Consider the following 21,058-nt stretch of genomic DNA (forward strand, 5'->3'; position numbering starts at 1 on the left):
ATTAAGGGATTGGACAAGATAGAAGCAGGAAATATGTTCCAGATGCTGGGAGAGTCCAGTACCAGAGGGCATGGTTTGAGAATAAGGGGTAGGTCATTTAGGACAGAGTTAAGGAAAAACTTCTCCCAGAGAGTTGTGAGGGTCTGGAATGCACTGCCTCGGAAGGTAGTGGAGGCCAATTCTCTGGGTGCTTTCAAGAAGGAGCTAGGTAGGTATCTTATGGATAAGGGAATCAAGGGATATGGGGACAAGGCAGGAACCGGGTATTGATAGTAGTTGATCAGCCATGATCTCAAAATGGCGGTGCAGGCTCAAAGGGCCGAATGGTCTACTTCTGCACCTATTGTCTATTTCGTTGTCTATTGTTAATGTAGATCATGAATAGTTGGGCTCTGAGAACTAATCCTGTGGTACACCACTAATCATTGTTCATTAGTTTGAGGAAGACCTGTTATTTCCTACTCTTTGTCTTCTATTCCTTAACCAATTTTTCATTCATGTATTACCACCCAGAATCCTATGGTCTAAGCTTGCTTAGCTGTCTCCTGCATGCAACCTTAAAACACTTCTTTCAAAAACCCAAATGCAACAATCAAATGAATTCCTCTTTGTTGTACTAGAAACAATCTCAAGGAACTCTGGTATGTTTCTCAAACTTGATTTTATTTTCACATCTCTATATTATGGTATAGTGACACCTGTACTGGACTTTGAAGCGAGTGATCCTGGGTTCAAATCCAACTGGTTCCTTGCATGTTTTCCATCCATGCTGGTTTGAGAGTTGAACTGGAATGAGGAGCATGCCTTGCGAGAATAAGCTGAGTGAACTAGGCCTTTTCTCCTTGGAGCAGCAGAGGGTAAGAGGTGACCTGATAGAGGTGTACAAGATAACGATCCTTTCTTCATAAATTGATAAGAGTATTATACATTCTATATCAAATTTGTATTTTGTAGGTCAACACTATGTGTGATTCTGATATTGTTTATTTTACCCTCTGTATGTACTACTATTGACATATACACCAGAGATCATCTTCTCCTGTTAGTATACACTTCTTTTAAAATCAATAAAAAGATTGAAAAAAGAAAGAAGAAAGATAATGAGAGGCATTGATCATGTGGATAGTCAAATAGCTAGCATGAGAGAGCACAGTTTTAAGGTGCTTGGAAGTAGGTACAGAGGAGATGTCAGGTGTAAGCTTTTTACTCACAGTGGTGAGTATGTGGAAAGGCTGCCGGCGGTGGTGGTGGAGGCGGATACAATAGGGTCTTTTAAGAGACTCCTGGATAGGTACATGGAGCTCAGAAAAATAGAGGGCTATGGGTAAGCCTAAGTAGTTCTAAGGTAAGGACATGTTCAGCACAGCTTTGTGGGCCGAAGGGCCTGTATTGTGCTGTAGGTTTTCTATGTTCTAACAACTCAGCCTCATAAAAACAGTCAAAATGCTAAAGAAACGGCACAAATAATATTATGCAACAAATAATATTTATTAGATGTCTTGGTATAATATCCTTTGTAACAGATTCCAACTCACAGGTTGCAGAGACTGGAGTTCGAAAACCCGAGTACCCAGACTTAGCAACTGCTTGCTCACTTCAACGTACTTGAGTCCTTATCTACTTTGCTCTGTTATTCCATAAATATCACCCTGCATTCCTTTTTGCATGACTTCATTGTACTACAATCTTTGGACCATTCTGCTGTTCTTCACTCGCTGTTGTATTTTATCATTATAGAGTCACGGAGTCATACAGCGCAGAGACCGGTCCACAGCCCAGATATGCTAACATCTAAGCTGATCCTGTGTGCTTATGTTTGGCCCATAATCCTCTACCCCTTTCCTATCTGTCCAAGTGGCAATCAAATGTTGTTAATGTACCTGCCTCAACCATTTCCTCCAGAATTCTATTCTATATACAGGCAACATGCTGGGTGAAAAAGTTGCCCCTCAGTTCCCTATTAAATCTCTCCCCTCCCACTTTAAACATGCTGTATGTTCTCTAGTTCTTGATTCCACACCCTGGAAAAAGACTGCATGCATCACTCTATCTACATGGTGTACACTGTTTACTTTGTGATCTGCTTGATAAAAAGGCATTTCATTGTGCCCTACATTAGGTGAAAACAAACTTATCTGAGATCTGAAATGGTTATGAAAATAAACATTAAAGAAAAAGCAGCAAGACTTTCTTATCTTCTCCACCGTCTTTTTCTTCAGCAATCTCTTCAGTTCAAGGATGACTTTCATCCACCATATGGTAGGAGCCAGAAAATGAATTCTTTTAATGTGGGATGCTATGTGGTCTTGTGAAAGTGAGGTCTTGATCAAGTTACCAGCTCAAAGCAGTTGACGTCTTGGATCGGTCACCTGATTATAAAAGATAAACATATGTTGAGATGCACACAGGCAAGGATAGACAATAAACACGGACTTTGCCAATAACGTTCAAATGCTATGATGTTTTAAAAAGATGACAATGAACAACCTAGAAACTAGATTAGAAAAGATCATTTACACCTGTTCTTTTCCTGTAAATAGCAGTTACCATACTTTGCAGTGTTTGCACATTTCCTAATGAAGTCCTGTCCATCAAGAAATTGGATAAGCCATTTCCTGGCATGATTCCCTAACACTAATATTTTTCCTGTTGCATCTTGTATGCGTAATGGCACCATCAACATGCACAGCACATATTATTTACTTAATGATGGTATTGGATCAAAAGGTCACAATTTACAAGTTGCATTGCTAACAGGCAGCTCAATAAGAAGCAAAGCGCACTGAAAGCAGTGACACTTGATTTGCAGTTTTCCTCAGGTTACTGTTAAGTGTTGAAAATCTTCCTATATGATTTTTTTTTATTTCTACGAAACATTGCTGCTGGTCGCACTTGGTGCAGAATGAGATTTCTGTGAACTGGTGACAAGAACTGACTGACCTCCCGATCAGTGACGCTACGCAGCCACACACTGCCAGGGCTGGAGACCACCCAAAACCTTGGGAAACCGTCAGACCAATACAGAGGACCTCCCTGTTGCCAGTCGCAGAGAGAGTCAGTACGATTTCCATCTTAATTGCCATCTCTCATGGCCAAAAAACTGCTTTCTAATTGACAGCTTGGATTTCGATGCTCAACAGGCATAACCTTCACTACACAATGGCTTCTCAAATAGTTGAGGGAAGGGGGAATTATTACCAGCCAGTACTCTAAAGCTTTTGACTCCATTTAGAAGGGAATGATCTCCACAAATTGTACTGGCCCCAGGATGTCATTTTCACCTTAGTCTTGATGCAGATGCAATGCAACAAAAGCATCTACCACTCTAAGTGAAGAATGTTGTCAGACCAGGGTGTATTTGTTGCACAAACACGTTTCTTCATCACTTTTCATCATACCATTTCCAACTGCTTATGGGAAGCTATGAGTAGAGATAAGTAGAGAACATAGAGAGATGGCAATCTATTCAAAACCTCAGTGAGCAAGCTGTAGAATACAGATAATACTTACACTTGGGGGCTAAACTTCAAGGCATTGCCAACAGTTTCAGTGAGGCATATGTGAGGATTGCCCTGACACTCAGTACCCATAACGAAAGGTCCAATAACAAGCTGCCCTGCTATATCACACTGTCCTCCAATAATAAATATTCATACCAAAAGTGTGAAAAATGTAGGCCTCTTCCCACATCCAGGAGTTACTTCCTACAAAGGAATAAACACAAAACGCTAGAGGAGTTCAGCAGGCCAGGCAGCATCTATGGAAAAGAGTAAACAGTCATCATTGCTGGCCAATGCCCTTCATCAGGCCTGGAAAGTAAGGGAGAAGTCAGGATAAGAAGGTGGAGGGGAGAGGAGAAAGAAATACAAGGCGGTAGGTGATAGGTGGAATTAAGAGGGGGAGGGGTGAAGTAAAGAGCTGTGAAGTGGATTCATGAAAGAGATAAAGGGCTGGAAAAGGGGGAATTGAATAGGAGAGTTCAGAAGACCATGGAGGAAAGGGAAGGAGGAGGACCACCAGAGGAAGGTGATGGTGAAAGGGGGGGGGCAAGTACTAGAAGTTTGAGAAATCAATGTTCATGCCAACAAGGTTGGAGGTTACCCAAATGGAATATCAGGAGTTGCTCCTCCAACCTGAGTGTGGCCTCATTGTAGCAGTAGAGGAGGCCATGAAACTGGCATGTTGGAATGTTAATGTCACGGTCTGGTCTGTGGACCAGAGTCTGAGCCTCGAGTCCAAGCCAAGTCAAGCCTGAGTTTCAAGTCAAGTCAAGTTCAAGTCTGTGTCCAAGTCAAGTCCGGGTTCCAGGTCAAGACCCGAGTTCCAAGTCCAAGTCCTAGTCCAGGTTGTATCCAACGTTTATGTCCGTGTAGTCATTTTGTCCTCGCTCCTTAGCTTTCCTAGTAACAATCAATAAACATAGTTCCGTTTATACAATCTCAGTGTCCACTCCCAGTGCCCCCTTGTAACAGGAATGGGAAGTAGCATTGAAGTGGATGACCATCAGGAAATCCCACTTTTTCTTGTGGATGGAGTGAAGGTGCTCAATGAAGTCTCCCAATCTACATCAGGCCTCACTGAGGCCACACTGGGAGCACCGGATGCAGTAGAATACTCCAGTGGATTCTCAGGTGAAGTGTCAGTGGAAGAATGGTAGTGAGGGAAGAGGTGCAGGGGCAGGAGTAGCTTTTAAGACCATAACACCATAAGATATAGGAGCAGAAGTTGGCCATTCAGCCCATTAAGTCTGCTCTGCCTTCAATCATGGGCTGATCCAATTCTTCCAGCCATTCCCACTCCCCTGCCTTCACCCCATACCCTTTGATGCACTGGCTAATTAAGAACCTATCTATTTCTGCCTTAACTACACCCAATGATTTGGCCCCCACAGCCACTGGTGGCAACAAATTCCACCTGAAAGGATAAGAGCCAGGAGAGAGATCAGTGGGGAGGGAGTCACATAGAGAGTGATCCCAGCAGGAAGAGGAAAGTGGGAGAAGGGAAAGATGTGCTTGATGGTGGAATCCCATTGGAGGTGGCAGAAGTTACGGAGAATTATGTGCTGGATGCAGAGGCTTGAGTAATGGTAGGTGAGAACGAGAGGAGTCCTATCCCTGATATGGCAATGGGGGGGGGGAGGGGATGAAGTGAGGACAAATTTTCACAATGGAAGAGATGCAGGTGAGGACAACATTGATGGTGGAGAAAGGGAAACCCCTCTGTTTTAAGAAAAAGGACATCTTAGTTATTCTGGAATGAAAAGCCTCATTCTGAAAGCAGATGTGGCAGAGATGGAGGAACTGAGAAAAGGAAATGGCATTTTTACAAGTGACAGTGTGCAATGAGGTATCATCCAGATAGCTGTGAGAGCCAGTAGGTTTATAAAAGATATCAATAGATAGACTGTCTCCAGAGACAGAGACAGAGAGATCAAGAAAGGGGGAAGAGGTGTCAGAAATGGACCAAGTATAATTGAGGGCAGGGTGGAAATTGGACGCAAAGTTGATGAAATTGACGGCCTCAGTGCGGGTGCAGGAAGCAGTGCCAGTACAGTCATCAATGTAACACGGGAAGAGTTTGGGAGTGATGCCAGTGTAGGCTTGAAACATGGACTGTTCCACGTAGCTGACAAAAAGGCAGGCATAGCTGGGACCCATGTAAGTGCACACAGCCACGTCTAGGGTTTGACGGAAGGGGAAAGGAACCATAGGAGACATTGTTGAGCACGAGGACAAGTTCCAGCAGACAAAAGAGAGTAGTGGTAGACGGGAACTGTTTGGGTCTGTTGTCCATAAGAAAAGTTTTAAGGCCCTCCTGATGTGGGATAGAAGTGGATAGGGACTGGACATGTATGGTCAAAATGAGATGATTGGGACCAGGAAACTTAATGACTTTGAAAAAATCGAGTGTGTGTGAAGTGTCGCCAATTTAGGTAGGAAGGGACTGAACCAAGAGGGATAAAACAGAGTCAAGGTATGCAGATATGAGTTCAGCAGGGCAGGAACACAAAAACAATGGGTCTACCTGGACAGTCAGCTTTGTGCATCTTGGGTAAGAGATAGAAACAGGAGATGCAGGGTAAGGGAACTCTGAGGTTGGTGGCAATTGATGGGAGATCTCCAGAGTTGATGAGATCGTTGATGGTGTGGGAGTCAATGGACTGAAGCTCATTTTCAAGGGGTAAGAGGAGGTTCACGTTTGTGTCCTTCTGCTGCTATAGCTCATCCACTTCAGGGTTTGGATGTTGTGCATTCATAGATGCTCTTCTGCACACCACTGTTGTAACACGTGATTATCTGAGACTCTTAGCTTGAGCAATCTGGCAATTCACTTCTGACCTCTCTCATTAGCGAGGGGCTTTGGCCCACAGAACTGGTGTTCACTAGAAGTTTTTTATGCTGCTCTCACCATTCCCTGCAAACTCTGTAGATCATTGTGCATGAAAAGGAGATCAGCAGTTTCTAGGATTCTCAAACCACCCCTTCTTGCACCATGGTCAAAGTCACTTAAGTCACAAATTTAGCCCATTCTGATGTCTGGTCTGAACAACAACTGAATTCCTTGACCATGTCTGCATCCTTTTTTGCATTGAGTTGCTGCCACATGATTTGCTGATTAGATATTTGCATTGGTGAGCATATGTACAGTTGTACCTAATAAAGTGGCCACCGAGCGTATGCGACCACAAAATTATTCAGGTGATCAAATAAAATGACAAATACTCCATCATGATCAAATTAAGACATACTCAGGTAAGATAGATAGAAACCAGAAATGGCAATTTTGATATAAACTACAAGCACAAAAGGCACTGAACAGTAAATTTCTCAGACTTTTCTATGATCACATATATTGTTTGCAAAAATCATTTTGCATGACATGCTTGCAGTTGCAGTCAGTAGGATATTCATTCAAGCAATTTATCTTAGTTGGAAACACATTTGACAATGTGTATCGTGTATGTGGGGCTGGAAGGGATATCAGCAGTAGGGCAGACGACATCAGCCAGCTCTATTTTACACAGATTCTGGTTTCCTTTCATTTCGGAAGAAGTTGATTTGTTAATTAACTTTTAAGGAAGGGACACAAGCTGCCTGCTTTGACATTACCTGCCTCACAGACCTGGCAGCTTATGCTCTGAGGGCTGCAAGACAGTGTGTCATTCCAGCAAACACTTTGCAGATAGAATGATTCAATAAGAAAATTAAATCAGCACAGGCAGCAGTTTCAACTGATTAAAGGTCCAGAAAGTAGCTCTTTGATGGTCTATGTGACTTGTATTTCAAAGTATTAAAAATGAAATGTGCACGGTCTCACCTTCTTGCCACTGTACTTAGTCTTTCAACACATCCTTTATTAATTTGTTTCAGTCAAAAGCAGTGACACCCTGAAAGGGACTGGTTGTCAGTCTTCATGATACAAAAGCATCTGTTCTTTTTCTCACTAAATTATATTAATTTAAGCATTTTAATTACAGTTGCTGAAGTTTGAGCATCTACATCCTTAATGTTTATTTTCACACTGTTAGTACTTTCACGTGGTAGATTTCACACTCTGGTAAAAATTTAAAGACATTTCATGTCACGTTCATTGGAAAATAAATGGTGCGACATTTGGTTCCAAGCCAATATTTGCTTCGCCACAAAAGAAATATACTGCCTGCCAAGTATTTCACTTGTGAGGTTTTATTGCTATTGACACCCTCCAGAATTTCACAAGGTCACTGCTGCACTAAGTTCCGACAAATCTTAGTTCAAGACTAATTCAGCTCTATCGCAAGATTTTGGTGTTTGCTAAACATTACTTGCCAAAATATCTTGCATCACATCCATTTGAATTGCATAGAATGTTATGTAACCATATGCTTTCCAAGCTGAAGGTAATGATTTCTTAAGTTACAATAATAATCTATTCAGCTTTAATCTCTCAAAGTGTCATTCTGATATTCTCATTAACCAAGGAATCTTTGTTTCTGAAAAAATGTTCCATTCACTCCTTTCTCCAATGAAGATATACAATGAATAGATCGAATCCTCTGTCTGTGATAACAATCAGAATTTCATCACATTGCAACGCAAAGCAAATGCTCTATAGAACAATAATTATTTGGTGCTCAGGTCTTTCTCCTAATAACAGCTTATGGCAGCCGCATCAACTTCCCCCCACCCAAAACTATTACCAACTCCAACAGCTGTGAAAAAAGTCATTACATCTCTCTGAGAAGTCTGCATTGAACAGTTCTGACCAAGCTATTGAAAAATATTGGAAAGATTTTGTTAAAAAAATGCATTAACTGTGACACTGCAAATATGAGACAGATTCCCACCTATCAGAACACCACCCACAATTGATCATCAATGTCACATATCTTCCTAACATGCAAGTATATCACCGGTCTTTCATTACTACTGGATCTAAATCTTGAAACTCCCTACCCAATAGTAACATGGGTGTATCTTCACAAGGATATCTGCAGGAGTCTCAGATTGTGCTTCACCCTTGCCTTCTCAAGAGCAATTTGGAATAAGCAATAAATGATGATATTGCCAAACATACCTGCATCCAAGGTACAAGGACTTATCAGAGGATCTGAACCAATCCACCACACGGTTGTCAAAGACTTTATAACAAGCAGTTGTAGACAAGCGTGTCCCCACAGTATCATACAGAGTCTTCCCTAACCAGAAGTCCTGGATGAACAATGAGGTCTGCAAACCTGGTGGACAAGTAAATTACAAGAGGTCAAGATACGATCTCTGAAAAGTCATCTCAAGTGCCAGCTGCCGTTTCTGGACCAAACTTGAATCACTGACCATGCTTCACAGCGTGACGGGGCTTGAATGCTATCACCTCCAACAAAGTGAAACCAGGCAACATAGGTGACAGCAAGGCTTCACTTCGACCATCAAAACATGGAGGCCACTTCACAAACTCCCACAGCCCCAGATAACCCTGTGATTTTCCATTTCTGAGGCCGATGTGAGAGCATCCTTCATGAGGGCGATCCCATGGAAAGCATCCAGCCACATGGGGTACTTGGCTGAGTACTAAAGACTTGTGCTGATTAATTGGCTGGAGTGTTCACTGATACCTTTAACCTCTCACTTCGGCAGTCTGAGGTACCCACCTGCCTCAAGCAGGCTTCAGTTATACCAGTGCCTAAGAAGAGCTTGGTAACCTGCTTCAATGACTAATGTCCAGTAGCACTTGCATCCACAGTGAAGAAGTGCTTTGAGAGGCTGATGATGAAACATATCAACTCCTGCCCGAGAAGCGATTTAGATCCACTCCAATTTGCCTATGTCGCAACAGGTCAACAGCAGATGCCATTGCATTAGATCTTCGCTCAACCTTGAAACATCCCGACAGCAAAGATGCATACAGAATACAGAATACTCTTCATTGACTACAGCTCGGAATTTAAAATACTATCATCAGCTCAAAACTAATCGATAAGCTCCAAGACCTTGCCTCAATACCTCCTTGTGCAATTGGATCCTTGATTTTCTCACCTGTTATCCCCAGACAGTTTTAATTGGCAACAACAAATCCTCCTTAATCTCCATCAACACAGGTGCACCACAAGGCTGTGTGCTTAGCATCCCGCTCTACTCACCTTACACTTATGACTGGGAGGCGAAGCACAGCTTCAGTAGTTCAATTTTGTTCAGTAATTCCATTTAATATCTGAGTATGTATACAATATACAACCTGAAATTCTCATTCTCTGCAGACATCCTCGAGACAGGATAAAAAATCCAAAGAATGAATGATCGAAAAAACATAAGAACCCCAGCGTCCCCTCTCCCCATCCCATGCACCATTACGAGATGTACCCAACCACATCAGCTTTCAGAGTTTAGGCGCTCTAACTCTCCATAGTATGGATAGCTGGCTTGGCCCCGTTCAGGGTTCACAACTGTCCTGATAATGGGCAATCCTGCTTTGGATGCCAAGAATTGAGTAAAGAGTACCTATATAGTACCTCCATGCTCAGTCGTACGCTCAACCAGAGATGTCGTCCAGTGTTTTGTTTTGTGCTCAGATCTCAATCCAGCTTTATTCCGTGTCTCGATCCTAGCTTCAGATACTCCAGCATTTGGGTCCAAACCATCCTTGTCAGGGACTCTTGTCACAGTACCATTGAGCCTGTATGGACCCAGTAGGGTTTTAGTGTCTTTCGTCCATTGTGTCCAGCCGCAGCAAGATTTCCAGACACGGCCTGGAGATGCATGACCTCCAGGTAACCGTTTGTCAACTTTTGCAAGAAGGAAGCCAAAGTCGCTCAGAAGACCTGATGGTCTCTCTGTAGTACATCTTCCAGACCCAGAGAAATTCGACAGTGACTGGGCTCCTGCAGCAGCCTCCTCATTAGTGTTCAAGCTCCAGATGTCCTGGTTCCCTTCAGAGCACGGAAAGGTGGCCTTCATCATCTCTCTTCTGACTGGAAGAGCCCTGGCCTGGGCCACCACACATTGGGAATGAAGGTTGGAGATTTGCTCGGATTCAGAGGAATTCATGGCCACCATGAGGAAATTGTTCCATCACCCTGTCATGGCCCCATCTGGCAATTCCCCATTAACTCTTTAATTGGGCCCTAACCCCCTTGCCTGACTTCCAATAGTTCCCAGTTCAGCAAATTACACATCAGTAACTGCAGGATAAAAACCCTGGAATCACAACAAGGAACTGCCGGTTTGTTGGTCAACCCTTGTATGAGTAACTTCGTTTCATGGTTATTTAGGACTGTCAGTTCTAAGTTCTGCATTGTCCCCTGGATTCTCCACGTGAACCTTGTCTCTGTATAAAGACTCTCCCGAGATACCGACTCTCTGTTCGCAGTGGTGCTAACGCCTAATGACTCTGCCTCAGCGTCTGTGCCCTGCACCTGGGTTTGTCCCCAGCCATGTCCTTGTGACATACCCTGCCAGAGGCAGCCAAGGCTCAGGCTATCTGATGAAGATTTGATAGGGCAGATGGTCAGCGACTGACTACGCAATTGAGTATCAGATCTTGGCCCAAGAGAGTGGCTGGAACAAGAGGCCTTGGCCACCTTGTATTGCCATGGACTCTGAGACGAACTGAAGGATGCCCTTGTCTTGGGAGAGTCAGACTTTGTCCATTCATCTTGATAATCATATGGCAGAGCATAAGTGGGACTATTTCAAGAGGTCAAAGAGGGGCAGCCCAAGCCCTGCCTTAAGGCATCATAGTTCCAGCCTCCCCCTCCCTCTTGATCTCAGACGATGACCTACTCATCCCCTGTTCGGTACTGAGTTGAACCCATGCAGATCGGCTGAACTAGACTTTCCATCAATGAGAGCTCCCGGCGTTGGAGTCAAGGCTGCTGCTGTTACTATGGGGAGAAAGGCTGAGGCTGCAGCTGTCGGGAGAACAGCAAAGACCGTCCTGTGATGGGACGACTCTAATGTTAACAGACACTACCCCCAATCCCATGGATTCTGGTTTCATGCTGAACACGAGATTACCCAGGGTAAGACCCTGAGGTAGGTGAGGGCTTTTGTGAACTCTGGGTAATCTTCTGGACTTGGATCTGCCTGTCGGCCTGACGTACCGAGAGAGTTCAGCCAGTCCCTGCCTGCGAATGGCCACCCGCAGGTTCTGGGCAGATCCAGCAACAGACTGTGGTTTTGCAGGTGAGGACAGGGGATCATGTGGAGGACATTAGTTTTTACGTCATTGACTCTCCACTCATACCTCTGATCCTCGGGTAACCTTGCCTGTTCCAACATAACCCATCTGTGGACTGTAGGGTGGGGAGTGCCATTGCTTGGTTCAGTCACAGAAAGTGGGTATGTTTCTGGCATGGTTTTCCGATTCCCAGATTCTCCTGAGACCAACAAGGAGGTAGCCTTCAGTGCAAGGTAACTCGAGGCCTTCCAAAGACCTCATGGACAGACAATGTCCCAACCCTGTCTAGCTGGGACCACATGGGAACTATAGAGAAGGAAACCCTAGATCAGCAGAGGACCAAGGAGATGCCCTAGCAGTCTGGAACACTTGCACCCTAGCCTAAGGAATCCAGCCACCAGGTCTGGAGGAATTGAAAGACTCCTATACGCAGATCCTCGAAGCCTATTCCCTGAGGGACAAGGAACATTGTAATGCCTTGCTGCTGTCACCTGAGGACACAGACCAGAATATGAACTCTGATTTGACCATTGTTTCTATGAAGGAGTTTTGTGAACCTGGGAAGGGGTCTCGGAGGTCTGTCGAATTACCTCTGCCACCTAAGAAGCATCAGGAGTCGTCCTCAAAGGAAGGTCTGGAGGAAATTGTAACACTCAAACTGGTGGAAATCCCTTCCATTGACAAGGACTTGGAGGAGGTCTTCCCACAACACTTTACAGCATTCGGTGAATTGACGTCACCATTTGAGTACCAGTTTGGTTATCCTCTGCCACTCTTTCCAGAACAGGAGGCCATGGTTCGGGCTGCTGTAGCCAAAGATTTCATCCAATGCTGCAAGCAGAGATCGATTAGAGCAAGAGAGATTTTGCTGGCCTATACCCAGAAGGCCGAGACCAAGGCACACCAAAGTAGAAGACAGGGACCCCTTTTGCAGCGTGGGCATCCAGTCTGGCTGTTCACACATGTATTACCTCAGGTGGTGTCTAGAAAGATGGCAATAAATCCTTAGAGAAGTTAATCCAGTGGCTTACATCTTGAAGCTCCCTAAGATGCTAAAGATCAACCCACCTTCCCTATCTCTAAAATAAAACCTGTCTGCACCAGCCCCTTAGCCCCACCACCATCAGCCACCCAGGTTAATCGATGGGAAACAGGTCTTCAGGGTGAGAAGACTTCTGGACTCACAAACTGTTTGGGGTGCTTGGCAATACCTTGTGGACTGGGAGGAAAAGGTGCTGAGTGCTTGAAAGAAACAACTTGGACCCAGTTCTCATCTATGACTATCATGGCATCTCTCCGAGCAGCCAGGGCCATCAGGAGTTGGCCATAGGGGAGGGGATCGTGGTGTCAGAAGCTATGCCAGCTTCCTGGGTTTAGACACTCTAACTATCTGGAATATTGTCAGTTGCAGCAGCCCTTTTAAGGATTCAGGACCATCCTACTAATTGACAGTCATGTTTTGGATGCCAAGAATTGAGTATTTAAAGAGCACCTGAACAGGAGCACCTCACAGCTCAATCATAAGCCCAACCAGAGACATCCTCTAGCATTTTGTCTTGCTCTCAGTTCCCAATCCAGTTTTATTCAGTGTCTCGATCTGAGGTTAGGATGACGAGACTCCTTGACCATCTTTGCCAAGGACTCTTGTCGTACAGGCAAGCAGCAGCAACAATTCTTTAGCATAAAGCATACATATTCCCACCATTTGCCACGCAAACAATAGCAAAGCCCCCAAACAGAGACCTTGAACTACAGTACATTAAAAACGAACTGTTCACTCCAACATTTTGACATCCCACAAGCACTCTCTCACTAACAAGGGAGAGACAGATATCACTCCATCCACAGAGACAGAGGGGACAACAGTCACTAAGTCAATGTACCAGTCAGTCTGAGATGTTGCTTTGTTATTTTGTGTTTCCTGACCTGATCTGGACATACCAAAACGCAGCAATATGGCGATCTCCAAGTATGGGGACACAACATCATGCAGAACATCAGTTTTGAGTGTCTGATAGGACCCCAGCCACCCTGAAAAGGAAAATACAGGCATAAGGATAGGAAGAGTTTAAACTGTTTCACTGATGAGCCGGGAGAAGTCACCATCCTCAATGTCATATTTAAGTTTGCTGACCACTCCACTGTCATTGGCTGAATCAAAGGCAATACTGAATCAGCATATATAAGGGAGACTGAAAATCTGGCTGAGCGATGCCCAACAACAACCTCTGACTCAATGTCAGCAAGACCAAGGAACTGATTATTGACGTCAGGAGGAGAAAACCAATGGTCTATGAGCCAGTCCTCATCAGGGAGAGGGTCAGCAACTTTAAATTTCCTTGCAGTTATCGTGTCCTGGGTCCAGCATGTTCTATGAGTGCCAGTATGAAGAAAGCACGGCAGCACCTCTACTTTCTTAAAATTTTGTGGATATTCATCATGTCATCTAAAATGTTGACTAACTTTTATAGGAGTGTGACGGAGAGTATATTAACTGGATGCATCATGGCCTGATATGGAAACATCAATGCCTTTAAATGGAAAAGTCCACAAAAAGTACTGTAGATGGGCCAGCCCATCATGAGCAAAGTACTCTCCACCATTGAGTACATCTACATGGGGTGCTGCTGTAGGAGCATAGCACCCATCATTAAAGATCACTGCCACCCAGGCTCCATCAAGAAGAAAGTACAGAAGCCTCAGGACCCACACCAACAGGTTTAGGAACAGTTATTACACCTACCCATCAGACTCTTGAACCAGAGGGGATAACTTTACTCAATTTCATTTGCTCCATCACTGAACTCTTCCCACACCTATGGACTCACTTTCAAGGACTCTTCATCTCATGTTCATGATATTTATTATTATTATTTCTTTTTTTTCTTTTTCATTCATTTGTTTGTTGTCTTTTGCACTTTGATGGTTTGTCCATCCTGTTGTGAGTGGTTTTTCATTGATTCTATTGAGTTTCTTGTACGTACTATGAATGCTTGCAAGTAAATGAATCTCTGAGTTGTATATACTAGAACTATGGGACATAGCCTCAAGATTCAGGGGAGTAGATTTAGGGCAGAGATGAGGAGGAACTGCTTTTCCCAGACAGTGGTGAATCTGTGGAATTCTCTGCCCAATGAAGCAGTAGAGGCTACCTCAGTAAATATATTTAAGACAAGGTTGGATAGATTTTTGCACAGTAGGGGAACTAATGGCTATGGGAAAAGGCAGGTAGGTGGAGATGAGTCAGCCATGATCAAATTGAATGGCTTACTCCTGACAAGTCAGACGGCCTACTCCTGCTCCTATTTCTTATGTTCTTATGTAACATAATGTATATGAACTTTGATGATAAATTTACTTTGAACTTTGAAATAAATATAAATTCACACCCCCAAAGATATAACATAAATTAGTTGGAAACCTTAATTGTCAGGGATCTTCCTGCAGCAACCCTTCTACCTTGAGCTGGCCAAGAATGCACTTCACTATGATGATGACAAGAGATCTGACGTCCCACTGGATGTGATTTAGCTGCATGCCCATGAAATAGCTGCACTGACTTTAGAGGTGCAGGCACTCAACTTGATCTAAAAACAGCTGATGATCACTACTGCCACCAGCATGTCCCAGGATCCTCTTCTCAGTGAACGTAAATTCATCATCCTTCTTAAGTAGAGAGTATCAAGATGTGTGAGCAGGTGGATCTGACAGACTGTGAGCTTTCTGATGATTAAGGAAGCAATAAACAGTGTTGATTTGGCCTAATTACTCCATATGTCTATTCTCTTTAAAGTCCCTCAGTCACTGAATGTGCAGATTGCGTGTAACCACCAGCAAGAGCATCTTTAGGTTAACACTGTGCATCCAGGGAACTCTTGTGCATCTTCTTCGGTGAGGCACTGAGGCTCCTCATTTCTTAACTCTTTCATTTCCAGGATCATTCTCATGAACCTTCTCTGGACCCTCTCCAATGCCAGCACATCTTTTCTTAGATAAGGGGCCCATAACTGCTTACCATATTCCAAGTGCGGTCTGACCAATGTCATACAAAGCCTCAGCAGTACATTTTTGATCTTATATTCTAGTCCTCTAGAAATGAATCCTGCACAGGGACTCCCAAGTCCCTTTGTACCGCTGATTTTTTGAATTTTATCCCTATTTAAAAATAGTCTACTCCCCTATTTCCTCTGCCAAAGTCCATGGCTATACACTTCCCTACACTATATTCCAAAAGCCACTTCTTTGCTCATTCTCCCAACTTGTCTAATTCCTTTTGTAGATTCCCTGCTTTCTCAACACTACCTGCCATCCCCCCAGTTATATTTGTATTGTCTGTAAATTTGGCCACAAAGCCATCAATTCTGTCATCCAAATTGTTAAACTGTAACGTGAAAAGAACATCTCAAAACCAACACCTACAAATCACCATCAGTTTCCTGCAGCAGTGGTTGATAGGTCCTTGATTAGTAAGTACATCAAAGATTTTGGGGAGGAAACAACAAAATGGAGTTGGGAGGGATAATAAATCAGCTATGATGGAATGGTAAAGCAAAGCATACTCGAAGGGGCAAAATTAAGCCATTTGGCCCAACGTCTTTCTGGTCCTAATGGTCTTTCTCACCGCCTGATTCCTCCAGTTTCCTCCAAAATCTCAAAATCACAGTGATTGGCCACTATTAATCGTCAGTACTATACAGGTGAATGATAGAATCTTAGTTGTAAGCATATGGAAATAAAGAGGTAATGGAGTTAAGTTCCCTGGGTACCTGCTGAGAAACTAGAGAGGTGCTAACTCCAGTATCCAAGGTCAAGGAACAGTCAGGTTGACAGCAGTGCTCAGGTGCACAGATGTTCAGGACTTCCGAATGCTTGAAATTTCAGCAAACTATTTTACAGACAAACAATAAATTTACTGTAGAGTAATGGATAAATTCTGACTTGATAGGTTGATTCTAATTCATACTTCTAAATCAGCTTTAATTAATTCATGAATAAAATCAGAAAGCAAAGCAAAACACATGGGACAATTCAAAACAAAGCAGAACGTGCTATTTTGCTCTTATTTAAGCCATTTAAATTGCAATTTAAATATCATGTCAAATTTTGGACTCCCTCTCCATGTACAGGCAATATGAATGTTAAGGAAGCATTTCAAATGAAGCTCACGTGCTGAACCTAATTAATTTAGAGATGCATAAATTCCTGAATTTTTGACAAAGTATATCAAATAATTATAGGACTAAATTGCAGTGGTAATGATGTTTTTTAATCTGGTTTAATATACTAGAGAAGGCCAAGAAGTTTACAAGGATAGATTTAGACTGGAGTAATAGGCACTTCCTTCTCCAGCTGTTAACAGATATATGGAATAAGTTATCACCTCATGCAGTAAGTGCTAAATCTCTGCCTACCATAGAGCTGGACCATTTCCTTGTAGGGAGCAAGCCAAATCTTATAAAAGATAAATAAAATGTCAGACAATTTTAAGCTGGTTCAATGTGATCACCCAGATTAGGTTTGAACTCCGAAGATGGCCTCAGAGCAAATTTTAGTTTTGTCTTCAATTAGTATTGCAGTTTTATTCTTTGAATTTTCCTTTCTCAGCAGATGGTGTGACTGGTGTTAAGTATAAAGTACATTAGGTTATTTTGTATAGAACTCTCTGCCATGTGATATGTGGCTCAGCCTTATATCGAGATGAATAAGGACAATGATGTGTTGATATCATTCCTCATTCTTGGTGTCAGTAGGGTAATGAATTTACCTGAAATATTTTCAAAGCCTTTGCTGTTTTGCCACTACACATATGTAACCCTCTCACCAGGGCTCGTATACGTTAGCTAACTCTGATAACAGCCAGCAACTCAGCAGTGAGAAGGTCATCTTTCATAAACAATATTTGTCTAGGGTCCGTATAACTTGGGTTTCAACCAAACAGGAAAGTTAGAATGTGCCAATAAGGAACATGGATTGTATCGAATGTTGTGTAAATACTGCTCATGCACAGATATCAGTAGCCCAGAAATGACAGATCATTTACTAGCAGAAAATTATAAAGGAAGTATATTCACCAAATTTTCAACTTTAACAAACAGTTACAGAAAATGAAAAGAAAAAAAGAAAAGGGCCCATTACAGTTAATGAGCATTACAACGTGCACATAAACATTGGAGCTCAATTCTGGATTAGTTACTTCATTCACACACTGGACCCACAGTCTCTGTGAAAGCACCCACCACATTCTGAACTTCCTTCGAATGGACTGGCTCTCCAGAATTATTGGCCCTTTCTCCTTGGAGGCATTCATCTGCACGAAGAATTCTTGCAACAGGGACTCTCCTTCCAACAGCGTTCTGTGGCATCTTCCCTTGTGACGCACTCTGCAGCTTCTGCAAAAGTCCCCAAACCAGTCTACTGTCCTTCAGAAATCTAATCCTGCCCAGCTCTCCCGAATCTTCCACTGGGCAGAAAGTTACAGTTGGCTGACACAACATTCCTAGGTTGGACAACATGGCTCCTTACCTTTAGCAGAAGCCAAAACACTTTTACCAGCAGGACACTGCTTTTACAGAAAACTGTTAAAATAATATACCTCACAGCATAGCAGTAGAAATCTTAACCAGGGCATGACACATATGTAAATCATGATCCTTCTGGTGAGGAGAATAAACAGCTCTGAGGAAATTCTCTGGCATTGTTCTTCAACAGGACCCCCTCTGGTGATGATATAGATTCCCAGAAGATGAAGCCCTACATAGAATCTTTGCCCTTCATTTATCTTGGGTGCGGCATGGTAACGTAACGGTTAGCACAACACTTTACAGTGCCAACTGTTTGACTGGGGTTTGATTCCTACCACTGTCTGTTAGTAGTTTGTACATTCTCCCCCATGACCGCATGTTTCCTTCAGATGCTCTGGTTTCCTCTCACTTTCCAAAGACGGATGGTTAGGGTAGTAAGCTGTGAGCCTGCTATGTTGGCGCTGGAAGTGTGGCGACACTTGATTTGATGCAAAATGAAATACTTGACTGTATGTTTCACTGCTTTGATGTACATATGACAAATAAAGCTAATCTCTCTATCCATAATCTATCTAGTCTCAAGAGTTTTAAAAGACAACTAGGGAGTAGACATGGTTTCCTCTGCAAAAAGAAACATAACTTCACAAGGTATTAAGGTATGTTAAAGTGATGCAGACATAATTGTTATTGCCATGATAATATGTTGTATATGAATTAGTAGGATAGTTAAAATTGAGGGGAATTGAACAATTTAACTTGGCTGATTAGCTAAGTTCTTACCCAGTCTTTAAAACTTTAAGAAAATTAATCTATATGAGCCATCCTGTAGAGCAAGAAAACTTACTAACTTATAGGAAAGAATCACGGGTTTAGAAATACTTGTGCACTACAAAGGAATTGAATGAGAATCCATACCATGCAATGGCATAGGGATTTGAAATTCCTTCAAACAAGGTATGCAACTTGTCAGGCACGCATCCATCACATATCCTGGATTTTTGCAAGTTACAATGTCTTAGTAGAATACCTGGTTTAAGTTGTGGCACATACAACATACAGTATTTGCTATAGCTTTTCTTTTGAGTGACAAGGCAAGTATCAGTCTGCACTTTAAAGAGGAAGGCTTCTTCAGAAGTTGTGGGGTAGAGTTCAAAGATTTCTTCATTGATGCACTTTTAAATAACAGCCAGGGTAAAGAGCAGCCTTTTAATGAAAGAAGGTGCAGTGTTAATATATTTCAGTAATATTTGAGTAATATTGTAAATAAACTGTTTGAGTAAGCATTCTTTGTTTATATAATTCGTTAAAAGTACATGAATGGCATACATCATTATGTCACCACACCATATGTGTGAGCACCTCACTAAAGTAAAGCTAAGTAGACATACATCTCTCGGCTCCCATGTTTTGCTTTCAATTAGTTTCTGGAGTTTAAAGTTCAAAGGTCAAAGTTTTTTTTTAAATTATTGATTACAATGAAGAATGGCCCTTCCTGCCCTTTGAGCTGCACAACCCAGTGATCCCTGGATTTAATCCTAGCCTAATCATGGGACAATTTACAATGACCATTTAATCTACCAACTGGTTTGTCTTTAAATTGTGGGAGGAAACTGAAACACCCAGTGGAAACCCACATGGTCATGGGGAGAATGTATAAACTCCTTACAGGTGGCAGCAGGAATTGAACTTGTGTCACTAGTACGGCAAAGCATTGTGCTAACCACTATGCTACCATGCTAACATTTTTATTATGAAATTTATTTTCTTGCAGGCATACACAATAAACCTATAATAGAAAATAACCATAACAGAATCAACAAAAGACCACACCAAATGGGTATTCAACCAGTGTGCAAAAGACAACATGCAAATAAATAGCAAAAGAATTAATAATAGTAAATACATAAACAATAAATATCAAGAACATGAGATGAAGAGTCCATGAAGGTGAGTCCATAGATTGTGTTACAAACAATGGTGACAACAAGCATGGGATAAAATGATCCAAGATAACTACCTGCCTGTTGAAGTGCAGCATTTTTTTCTTCACAAGGAGAGAAAGATGTTTGAGTTAAACAAGAGAAAAGGAGAAAATATACAAAAATTAACAAGGAGCCAGTACTGCACAAGGAAAAGAAAAAGAGTAAAAGTCAAGTTGCAGTTTCAAAACGAGCTCCAATCTGCATGCTGTTGATGATGAGAATGACACAGAACTGAGTAGCACTAAGATATACGTGTGTAAACTAACAAGAAAGAAACGGCATTGTTTACAGCAGAAATGAACTGCAAATTAATTCAGATTGAATTAGATACTGACTCAGCATTTTAGTCATTCCACAAAATGAGTCTGAATGAGATTTCAAATATACTGAACTGAAGCTGCAGATTTCCAGCTAAGAAATTTTACTGCAGAAAAAATAACTCCTGTGGGAATGACATTCGTAATGGTGAGGTACAACAGACAAGCTACACTGGGCTTGTATGTGAGGACAAGCATTGTGGGTCTGTCATTGACTGAAGCAACCACAATTTGATTGGAGATCCATCCAACATTTGCATGCCACAAGCCCTGAAACTGAGTCAAATGAAAGCAAATTTTAAAAAGGACCCCACAACAGTGTTTAAGTTTGCCACTGGAAAACGCAAACATATCAAGGGTAAAATAGTGTTAAATGAAAATGCCACACCGAGGTTTTACAAAGCCTGTCCAATTCCTTATACCATCCACAATAAGGTAGCCAGGGAGCTAGATCACATGGAGGCTGAAGGAATTGTTTGCAAGGTTGAGTGAATCCCATGGTCAATGCCAGTCAACCTAGAAGCCAAGAAGGATGAGTCTATCAGGATCTATGGTGCTCTTTAGGTCCCCATCAACCCAATTCTGA

The 21,058-nt window shown here is 42.4% G+C and overlaps 1 long non-coding RNA gene across 1 annotated transcript; it reads right to left on the minus strand.

The window, feature by feature from the left end:
* Positions 1-1,595: 1,595 nt before the first annotated feature.
* On the minus strand, positions 1,596-18,112 carry LOC132404388 (uncharacterized). Its single transcript, XR_009515520.1, has 3 exons — positions 17,889-18,112; positions 13,579-13,683; positions 1,596-2,369 (listed from the first exon to the last, which is right to left on the minus strand). It is a non-coding gene; the product is annotated as an uncharacterized LOC132404388 (long non-coding RNA).
* Between the last annotated feature and the right edge of the window lie 2,946 nt (positions 18,113-21,058).

The sequence above is a fragment of the Hypanus sabinus genome, chromosome 14 (assembly GCF_030144855.1).
Source record: "Hypanus sabinus isolate sHypSab1 chromosome 14, sHypSab1.hap1, whole genome shotgun sequence".
NCBI classification, from domain to species: domain Eukaryota; kingdom Metazoa; phylum Chordata; class Chondrichthyes; order Myliobatiformes; family Dasyatidae; genus Hypanus; species Hypanus sabinus.